Genomic DNA, 11,592 nt, shown 5'->3' with positions numbered 1-11,592 from the left:
GATCCCAGAAAGCTGCCCCCTCCAGTAAGGGTATTGTATGTATCCTATGAGCTATGATGCTTGGGATTGTTTTCCCATCAACACCTGAAGAGCTTCCACAGCCCTTCCCTGGGCCCTGAATGTGCAAAATGTGACAATCAGAGTTATTTATTACCAGCACCTTCCTCTCCAGGCGGCGGATCAATTTTCTTTTCTCCAGATGGCTGTCATAGGCCAGCCAAAGAGAGGACTAGGCTGGCCATCTGCTTCCTGTTGCCTTTTCAAGCTGGCCAGCCACTCAGTGAGGCTGGCAAAGCCCAAGGCACCAGCTGTCAGTCTAGGCTGCCCCTGCTTGGCCTTGCACCTTGTCACACTAGGCACCATAGCACAGGGGCCATGCTGAAATCAGTGTTTGACACTAACGAGGCAGGATGCTTTCCTTCTAAACCATGCCAGCCAGCTTCTCTGATGGCAAACAGAAAAGATGCCTGCCCTGGAACTTCCTCTAAGAATGAGCTTCCACTGATTTAATATTTGACTAACTGGGATGACTCTGGGGAGGGCAAAGGCAGTGCTTGTGGTCAACAGACAGAACAGAATGTGACATAATTCCGAATTCCATACAAGTAAAATGATTTAATCAGAATTTCCAATTCACTCTCCCATTGTGGTGTTTTTTTCTATTCTTTCTAATTAGATGTTTATTTATTTACAATGACAAACTAACTATGTGCATATTGAAGAAAATCTGTAAATTTTTTTAAAATCGCCTATAATTCCATTACCCATAGAGATAACTGCTTTTTATTTTTTTCAAATATCTCTTCAGTCTTTTTTTCCTCCTAAAAAGTTGAGATCACACTATTTTGATTTTGTGGCTTAATATTGCAATAAAAATATTTTAAGCTTTAGTAAACAAAAATAATAAATTTCTATAAAATATTTTTGATGACTAATATTACAGTGCATGGTATCTTAATTCACTTAACTATTTGCTAATTGTCGGACATTAAGTTTCTTTTTTTTTTTTACAACTTTTTACTATTTTACATAATTCTATAATGAACATCTGTGCATAAAACTTATTTAGATTATGTCCTTAGAGTCATTTTCCTAATGTAGAATGACTGCACAGATTTTAAAAACAATTTACTATTTTGCCAAATTGCTCAAAAAAAAATAATCAGGAGTGCCAATTTCATAGTTCCTTCAACAATGAGTCCTTCCTTCCTCTCTCAATCTCTCCCTCCCTTCCTCCATCCTTCCTTCCTTCCCTTCTTCCTTCCTCTCTCCCTTCCTATCTTTCTTTCTTTTCTTTTTGAAATTTCTGTGGGTTTGGTGCATTTTCCCATCTCAAAAGCACAAAAGCTAAACGGTACATCTGGGGATAGGCACTAAGCTGGGTACCCTATACTAGACATTTGTTTCTGCCAAGTTCCAAGCAACGGATCCAGGAGTATAATCTGAGCACTGATTCAGCAGTAGGGATGTGTGATGATGAATCTCTGTTCCTGAAAGGGATCCACTGTGCTCAGAGCCCCAGAGCATGCTCCCCTTTGAAGAATGCTCATCTCCATTAACCAACTCTGTGGGGAGTCACTGATGGCCCTAGGTCTTTAATGTCTTCTTCCGGAGGCCAGGTGGTCCCACCTACAGAGAACAGCACAAGTGCTCTACAGAGTGGTGAGGCTGCAAGCGCCAAGTTAGGTATGGTGGTTGGCTCTCAGAATAGAGCTTCAGCAGGAGAGCCGGGAGTCCTGCTAGGAGGCTGGGCTGCTTCCACAGGCCCTGTGGTGAGAGGCCAGCACAACGCCTTCCGTGCACTTGAGTTAGTGGTGATGTATAATCATGTTATAGCCTTGTTATACCATCCATCACAGCCTCAGTTCTTTTTCTTTAGTTGTACCGTTGCTGAGCCCTCACAGTTTCCCACTGATTAGTATAGCTTTTCCACCAACAACCCTCTCTTCCCCTCCTCTTTGACAAATCAAATCATGCCACCTCCAACCCCCACTCCTTCAAGTAATGTATCCCAGTATTTCTGGACTGCATTTGTCACTCTCTTTTCTATATTTCCATAGTTTAAAAATTATTACTGATGCAAAACATTTTGGCATTTGATCACTTATCACATTGTATTTTCTCCCAATTTGTCTACATAGGCAAATCTTGTGGCCTCAACAATGTCACAGTTTTTTAAAAGAGAGATTTGAGTCTTTGTATTACAACTCTAGTCTATATCTTTCCCTTGAGTTCCATACTCATGACAAACTATCTAGTTGATATCACTCCATGGGCATCACACAACTCAAACTTTGACCTACTCAAACTTGGATCTGTTACAGTATTCCCTATTCAGACTGACATCCTTATTACCTCCCTACATCTCCACCAATTACTGATCTAAAATTTATATTTATTAGATCTGTCCTGATCTAACTGGTCCATTCATATCCATTTTGGATCTCATCCAGTTCTACACTACAACTAAAGTGACCTTGACAAAATCTAAATTTGATCATGTCATGTTCTACTCCCCTACACAGCGTGTTTTAAATTTGTTAATGGCTTCTCTTCTTTTGAAAAACTTTTATTGTGGTAAAATATATATAACATAGAACTTGTCAATTTAACAATTTTTAAGTGTATAATATAGTGGCATTAAGTACATTTATACTGTGCAGCCTTCACCACTATTTCCAAAACTTCTTCATTATCCCAAATGGGAACTCTATAAACATTAAGCAATATCTTCTTATTTCCCCCTCCTCCCCATCCCCTGCTAACCTCTAGTCGACTCTTTGTCTCTTTTAATCTGCCTATTCTAGGTTTTGTATTTAAATCATACATTTGTCCTTTCTTTTTTTGGTCTGGCTTCTTTCCCTTAGCATAATGTTTCCAAAGTTTATCTATGTCGTAACATGTATTAGAACTTCATTTCTTTTTGTGTCTGAATAATATTTCATTATATGAACATACCACATTTTACTTCTCTTTTATTTAATATTAAAAAGCAAACTTTTTTTGTTTGTTTTTTTGAGACAGAATTTCACTCTTGTCGCCCAGGCTGGAGTGCAATGGTGTGATCACAGCTCACTGCAACCTCCACCTCCTGGGTTCAAGTGATTCTCCTGTTTCAGCCTCCCAAGTAGCTGGGATTACTGGTGCCTGCCACCACATCTGGCTAATTTTTGTATTTTTAGTAGAGACGGAGTTTCACTAGGAGTTTGGCTAGGCTGGTCTCAAACTCCTAACCTCAGGTGGTCTGCCCACCTCGGCCTCCCAAAGTGCTGGGATTACAGGCGTGAGCCACCGCGCCTGGCCACAAACTTCTTAAATTGGCCTATAAGTTTCTGCATGGTCTGGCCCCTTCACCTCTCATTCCCAGCATCCTCTGCTCCCTGAGCTCTCTCTCTCTCTCTCTTCTTTGGAGACTTCATGCTAACATGGTTCCTTCCTGCATCAATGCCTTGGCACAGGCTGTTTTAATTGCCAGTGACCCTCTCCCCTCCTGCATTTCACCAGTTAAGTCTTTCAGCCCTTCAGATCTTCACTTAAGTGTTTTTTTCTCAAGGAAGCCTTTTCTGACTTCCCTGAGTTCATGTTCCTATTATAGGATTTCAAAACAACACATATTTATACTTAGTTGTTCTTATAAAAGTTCGCATTGACATGTATTTGTCTTCTCCAGAAGATTTTAAGTTACAAGTAGACAGCGTTTGTGATTTGGCATTTTGTTTTGTCTTGATTTGTTTTTTAGAGACAGGATCTCGTTATGTTGCCCACACTGGAGTGTAGAGGCCATTTACAAGCATGATCATAGTCCACTGTAGCCTGAAACTCCTGGGCTCAACTAATCCTCCTGCTTCAGCTTCCTGAATAGCTGAGACTACAGACTTACATGACCATGCCTGGCCAAAGAGGGATTAATGGTGAGTGGCACTTGGTGGATGCTCAATGAAGGTTTATTAAAGCTATAGAGACTGTTCATAGAAATATATTTTTTTCCCTGTATCCATCATAGATCTTATAATAGTCCTTGGCACATATCATAGATTCATTAAAATGTGTTCATCTCAAGCTTCAAATTAGCCAAGTTCCATTTTATGCTGAAATAACAGTATGTTGAATTTCAAAAGAAGAAAAACACAACGCTCTTAGAATGTAAGAGGCAATAATAACCCCAAAATCTTGAGAGACAGTTGTGACTTCGTATCCGCTGTGTGAAATATCCTGTGTAGTGATTAAGACCATGTGTTCCTCAAGAGGTTAAATACCAAGTTACTGTATGACCTAGCAATTCCATTCCTAGTTATATACCCAAAAGCAATGAAAGCCTGTACATGAATGTTCACAGAAGCATTATTTATAACAGGAAAAGGTGAAAACAATGCAAATGTTCTTCAACTGATTAATGGGTAAATAAAATGTGGTGCATCCAGACGACCAAATATTATTTGATAAAAAAGAAATGGAATGCTGATACATGCTACAACATGGATGAATCAAAGACCACATATTGTGTAATTCCATTCATCTGAAAGGTTCAGAAGAGGTAATTCAATAGAGATAGAAAGTAGATTAGTTGTTTCTTGGGTTTGGGGAGCTGAAGAAAAATGGGTTGACAATGGGTATGGAGCTTATTTTGGAGTGATGAAAATGTTCTAAAATTGTAGTGATGGTCACACAACTTCACAAATATGCTAAAAATAATTAAATTATACACTTCAAAATGCATTTTATAGCGTATAGACTATATCTTGACAGGGTTTTTGTTTTGTTTTGTTTTAAAAAACTGATGATAAGCTCCAAAGCCAGACTGTTTGGGTTCATCTCAAGACCCCTTCATTTCCTAATTATGTGGCCTTGAGCAGATTACTTAATCTTGCTGTCTTTCAGATACTAATGATGCCTACTCGGTAAGGTTATGGTGAGAATTAAACGCGTCAATATGCATAAAAGGTTTAGGTAACCACTTAACAAAAAGTTCAATAAATATAAACTCTTATTAATGTTGTTTTCTTGTTCTAGAGGATTCATCTGCAGGTTCCTAGATCTTCCAACACGCGCATCTGTTTTGACCTACAGTGCCTTGGGGAATGGTTCATATGCTAGTGATCGCTTTTCTACAGTTTATCTTGTTGATAGCCAGTCTACTGTTCTCCCCTCTCTTAGCAGAAATTTCTCCTTTCTTCTGATTTTAATCTGTAAAATAGATTTCTCCTGTTGCTACTACTACTCTCATCTATTAAGGTGTAGACTGCTGAATGAAATTTCTCTTTTCTCAGGGCTGGTTCTCTTTACACAGGAGTGCCCAGCAACCCAAGTGATGGGTATCCAGAGATCACCCTAAGGGCTGAATCACGTGCATGGGGAGAAAGGATGGACAGCAATCAGGATACTACTGTCTAATCATGAAATAAGTATCCCTGAGTCAGAGTATGTTCCACCTGCATCCAAACTTTGCTAGTCTCTTGGCCATCCAGGACAAGTTGGGTAAAGACTGAATAAACTTAGATGAAGATCCACTATTATGCCCATGATGCTATTAGCTAGACATTTTCAGACATGAAACACTCTCTCTCTTTAGAACTTCCTTATTACAAGATGCAATCTGTCATATTCATTTTCTTGTACTATTTAAACCTCTTTTTTTCTGGGAAAAATTTAAGCTTGCTCACAATTCTTAACAAGCACCCCCAGATTCAGTTCTTCTGTTACAAACGTAGATTGTCTTGCTTATCGTATCTTTTTGTTGTTGTTGTTGTTCTGGTCATATGCTCTTTCCTTTCTTCTTTCATTCAGTGAATGAATATTAATTGAGTGTTTCTTACATGCCAGGTACTGTTTTAAGACAAATTCCTTGTCAGCTTGAAGTTTACATACTAGTTGGGAGAAGTCAGAGAACAAGTATAGGCCGGGCATGGTGGCTCACGCCTGTAATCCCAGATCTTTGGGAGGCCGAGGCAGGTGGATCATCTCAGGTCAGGAGTTTGAGGCCAGCCTGGCGAACATGGTGAAACCCCACCTCTACTAAAAATACAAATATTATCTGGGCATGGTGGTGGGTGCCTGTAATCCCAACTATTCAGGAGGCTGAGGTGGGAGAATCGCTTGAACCTGGGAGGCAGATGTTGCAGTGAGCCGAGATCACACCACTGTACGCCAGCCTGGGCGACAGAACAAGACTCTATCTCAAAAAAAAAAAAAAAAAAAAAAAAAGAAAAGGACATAAGCAAGTATATTGGTGTTATGTCAAATGGAAATACATGCTATGAGGGGAACAAAAACTAAAACAAGCCAGGAGGATTGGGAATGCTGGTGAATATTATTTAATGTACGAATTTCAGGAAAGGACTCATGGATAAGGTGACATTTGAGCAGAGACGTGGAGGAAGCGAGGTAGGCAGTCTCTTGGGTACCTGATGAGAGAGAGGCTGAGCTGCGGGTGTGCTTGGCATGTTTGAAGAGCAGCAAGGAGGTTGCTCTGGCTGGAGCCCACTAAGCAAGCAGGAGAGAGGTAGAAGAGAGAGGTCAGAGAACTAACAGAACCAGATCATGCAGGGCCTTGAAGGAAACTGTGTAAAGGTTAGATTTTACCCTAAAGGGAAGGAAAACCATGAAAGAATTTTGAAAAGCGTATTGAGACATTCAACTTAGATTTTTTTTTTTGAGTCTGACTCTTGTTGCCCAGGCTGGAGTGCAATGGCATGATCTTGGCTCAGTGAAACCTCTGCCTCCTGGGTTCATGCAATCCTCTCACCTCAGCCTTCCGAATAGATGGGATTACAGGCACCCGCCACCATGCCTGGATAATTTTATATTTTTAGCAGAGATGGGGTTTCATCATGTTGGCCAGGCTGGTCTCAAACTCCTGACCTCAGGTGATCTGCCCACCTCAGCCTCCCAATGTGCTAGGATTACAGGTGTGAGTCACTGCGCCCAGCCAATCTAACTTCGATTTTTAAAAGGCTCTTTACAGCTATTTTGTTGAGAGGGAGACAAGGGTGAGAATCAAGGAGCCCAGTTAGGGCACTGTTTTTGTAATCCTGGAACATCCCAATTTTAATAACAGTGTAAGTGACAGAAAGTACTTAGGCTCTGGATATGTTTGGAGTGTAAAGCTAGCAGAATTTGCTGATAAATTCAAAGTGCAATATGTGAGAAAGAGGAGTCAAGAATGACTTAAATGAAAAATAAAAACAAAACTACCAAACTACGTCTCTATTTCCAGAGTGGCTGTATCATTTTGCATGTGCACCAGCAATGTATGAATGATCCACTTTCTTCACATTCTTGCCAGCATTTGGTGTTATCACTATTTTTTATTTTAGCTATTCTGATAGGTATGTAGTAATATTTCATTGTGGTTTTAATTTGTATTTTCCTAAGAAAAGAAACTAGAGCAAACAAACAGCAAGAAAAAAGAATGACTGAACCAAAGATTCTTTTCGGGTTGATGAAAATCTTCTGCAATCAGATAGTGGTGATGGTTGCACAAAACCCACTGAATTATATACTTAAAAAGAGTGAATTTTGTTGCATGTGAATTTTATCTCAATTAAAAAGTAATGAATACTGCACTGTCTTTGCTTTGAGGAGCTGGAAAAATCTATTGGCAATTACCAAAGTGGGAAAAATGGGTGGAAGGAAGCAGGTTTTTGTGGAATGGGGGAAGAGAACAGGAATAGTGAATATATTAATTTTGAGATGCCTAACAGATATCCATATGAAAATGTTTAGTGTGACTTGGATATAGGAGTCCAAAAATCCAGTGAAATCTCCAATTTGGAGACAGAAATTTAGACACTGTCAGAATATAGATAATGCTTAAAGCTACAGGCCAGGCTAAAGTCACCTAAGAGAGAGAATGTAAATACAGAAGAGAAGCACTTAGCTTGAGCACGGTGACATTTAGCGGTCAGAAAGATTTGAAAATCAGCAAAAGAGACTGAAAAGGAGGAGCCAGTGAGGTGGGAAGAGAACTTGATGTCCCAAGTATCAAGTAAAGAACATATTTTATGAAGCAGATGTGGCCAATTCTGCCTAATGCTGCTGATGAGTCAAGTAAAATAAGAATCGAGAACTGACCACTGGATTTTACAAATTGTTAATCGTGACAAGAACAGTTTTGGTGATACTGGGGGCAAAAAAACCCCAGCAAAAACATTGGAGGGTTCATGAATAAATGGGAGGTGAGGATGAGAATTAATGGGTGCAGAGAAATAGTGGAGGGAGAGGGAGAAGAATGTGAGACCAAGAGAAGGTTCTTTTCTTTTTCTTTTGAGGTGGGAGAAATATAGCACCTTTATAGGCTGATGAGAAACAAGTAGAGGGAGTGAAAATTGATGATGCAGAAGTGAGAGGAGAGAATGGCTGTAGTGATTTTTTTTTTTTTATAGCGATATTCTTTTTTTTTTTTTTTTTTTTTTGAGACGGAGTCTCGCCCTGTCGCCCAGGCTGGAGTGCAGTGGCGTGATCTCCGCTCACTGCAAGCTCTGCCTCCCGGGTCCACGCCATTCTCCTGCCTCAGCCTCCTGAGTAGCTGGGACTACAGGTGCCTGCCACCACGCCCAGCTAATTTTTTGTATTTTAAGTAGAGACGGGGTTTCACCAAGTTAGCCAGGATGGTCTCGATCTCCTGACCTCGTGATCCACCCACCTCGGCCTCCCAAAGTGCTGGGACTATAGGTGTGAGCCACCGCGCCCAGGCTATGTAGCGATATTCTTGAATACAGATGAAGAGGATGGAATCCAGTGGTAAGTGGAGGGCTGTCCTCAGATAGGAGTCCAGGTAGTTTATATCTTGAATAACTGGAGGAATGTGAGTATATAGGATCATGGGTACAAGTACAGTAGCAGATATGATTGGGAGTATGTAGTTTTCTTCTTATCATTTTTATTTTTATTTTTATTTTTTTTTGAGACAGAGTCTCGCTCTGTCGCCCGGGCTGGAGTGCAGTGGCGCAATCTCGGCTCACTGCAAGCTCCGCCTCCCGGGTTCACGCCATTCTCCTGCCTCAGCCTCCGAGTAGCTGGGACTACAGGCGCCCGCCACCGCGCCCGGCTAATTTTTTGTATTTTTTTAGTAGAGACGGGGTTTCACCGTGGTCTCGATCTCCTGACCTCGTGATCCGCCCGCCTCGGCCTCCCAAAGTGCTGGGATTACAAGCGTGAGCCACCGCGCCCGGCCATCATTTTTATTTTTTTAGGGAAATAGGAACCAAAGCCACTGGCCAAGAATGAGGAGGGAGGAGGAGATATTGAAAGTTTGTCAAAGGAGAAGATATTAAACGCTCGCCTAGAGAAATGAAAGAAGGAGATTCTGAAAATGTAGTGACCTTTCCTTGGCAGTGCTATGGGCCCATGTGAGAGATTACTGGTCATGAATTTACACTGAGATCTGTCAGCATAGCTGTATTTTGCTTTTTTCCCCAACCATAGCACAGGTGCAGGCATAGAGTAAACAGAGAGCTGGAGTAATCAGAATTGAGGATTTTTTTCAGGTAAGTTACAGGAAGAAAGTGTGTGTTGGGAGGGAGTTGTAGGTGTCTACAAGGAAGTGTTACAACAATGGACCATGACCTCTAAGCCCCGTAAAGACAGAAAAAAGGACCTGAGGGGAGTGAAGAACAGTGAGTAATGATGAAGGCACTGGATTGTAGAACCAGGTGGAGTCCAAGAATTTTCAGAATTGGAGTGCTAGAGGTAGTGAGCCAGAAAAACAAGAGAAGCACAAGTTTGCAATGTATAATAGCACGCCAACTCTGCTTCATGCAAAGATGTTTAAATCCAGCAGTACAGAATGGCTTGGTAAAAACTCAAGGTGTGTTAAAATATCATTCACATGAACTCAAGTGGTGATAGTCAAAGTTGTGAATAAAAAAATCCTTTCACACATTTTATAAAAACAGGTAACAACAATTGAATGTATGTTATAATTGCTCTGGGGCAAGAAAAGAGCAGTCGTCTGTTTATGACTAAAATTGTCAGTGCTTAAAATGTTCCAAGAGTCAATATTCAATTAACAAATTGCCACACTCATTTCACAGATGCCACATATGAGAGAATTAAGTATAGAATGAAGAATTAATGAACCCCTATTTAGGAAAACATGGGAATTAATACACACACCCACACCCAACCAGCCACACACACGTACACATCCTGGTAATCAAAACTGTAAACTGAGGAAATTAAGAAGATTGAAGAGCAGTCACTAAAAATATGCTTGTGTCAGAGTATCTAAAGAATGCAGCTTACATAGAGCACAGGACTTTCCTGTGGTTTAAATCTTGAGTACAATAAAATGTTTGACACCCAGTAAGTATAAAACAAATATTTGTTCGATCAAATTAAATGAATGAATAAATAAATGAATGATGATGATTAGTCATTTCTCTATCATGACATTTGTGTATAACAAAATCTTTTCCATTTTGTCCCATGCAGGTTCAATTTCTGATTGGTAATTGGCAATGATGGAATGACTGTCCAGAGTAAAGAAGCCTCTCTTTGTTCTTGTGCCACGATTTCCCAGCCAGGCGGTGCTTGCAGTTCACTGGACTGATCATTTTCTTTCACACTCTGTGCTTTTGCAAATATTATTCTTTTGTCTGAAAATTGCCTGCTGCCAACCCTTCATTATCATCCCCACTAACTCTCACCCACCCACCCCCAGCTTGTTGACTTGGAAACTCCTTTTTTTTCCCAGCTGCAATTCAAGCAACATCTCCTCTGGGAAGCCTTTTCAACTCTGCCTTAGTCTTTTCTGGCCCTAGTTTTTGCATCTCTCCAGATTCACTGGGCTTTATCTGCTTTCTGGGTCACTTGTTCAGTGAAGAACCCCTACCCCATCATCACCACAACTCTTAACCCTACCACCCTTCTTAGCCCTTTCCAGATGAGGGCTGTGCTCTAGCATGGCTCCTTCATACTCACTATGATGGGACTGCAAAGACCCTGGTGCCTGGGGCCTGAACTCACTGGGCCCCTGAAGTTCAGCTCCCTGCAGCATTCCCAGAGTCTGAGGAAGCACCGTGAACTGAGGTCTGGGCTCTGACTTCGCTGATCCTGGAGCCAGGTCATCCAATCTGTAAATGTAAAGGATGGAATTATTTTTACCAATGAGGAACATGTAGACTCTTATGCCTTTCTCCCCATGCCCTATCCCCGCCCTTTACAGACTGTGGAAGCACACAGATTTCTACTTACAGACTGTTCTGAAGCACATAGATTTCTACACGACTGACTGGAGACATCTAGTGTGATCAAGACCTCAGCTGTGTTTTGTAATCAATGTGCCACCTTTGCTTCCCCCTCTACTCTCATTCTTGCTGCTCAATAACACCAGAACTCTGCTCCAGGTTCTCATTTCTATGCAAGTGTAGAAATCCTCTATAATCTCCTAGCAACACAGGCATACCCCTACCCTAGCTTGAAATAACCTGCGTCATGATTGTTGGTTTACTTTAACAGAGATTCTTGAGTGCAGAGGAATTTTTTTCAGTGGTCTCATTACTTAGCATCATGTTGGGGACATAGTAGGTGACTCAATCAACAGTTTTTAATTAATTAATGGCTTTAACATTAAATAATTACAGAACACATTTA

At 40.8% G+C, this 11,592-nt stretch overlaps 1 long non-coding RNA gene across 1 annotated transcript; it reads right to left on the bottom strand.

Moving 5' to 3' along the window:
- Positions 1 to 3,923: 3,923 nt before the first annotated feature.
- On the bottom strand, positions 3,924 to 11,324 carry LOC129471522 (uncharacterized). Its single transcript, XR_008653618.2, has 3 exons — positions 11,194 to 11,324; positions 10,921 to 11,072; positions 3,924 to 6,169 (listed from the first exon to the last, which is right to left on the bottom strand). It is a non-coding gene; the product is annotated as an uncharacterized lncRNA (long non-coding RNA).
- Between the last annotated feature and the right edge of the window lie 268 nt (positions 11,325 to 11,592).

Source organism: Symphalangus syndactylus, chromosome 21 (genome assembly GCF_028878055.3).
Source record: "Symphalangus syndactylus isolate Jambi chromosome 21, NHGRI_mSymSyn1-v2.1_pri, whole genome shotgun sequence".
Lineage (NCBI taxonomy): Eukaryota > Metazoa > Chordata > Mammalia > Primates > Hylobatidae > Symphalangus > Symphalangus syndactylus.
The sequence above is the reverse complement of the archived record's forward strand: the minus strand, read 5'-3'. Positions and strand labels throughout refer to the sequence as shown.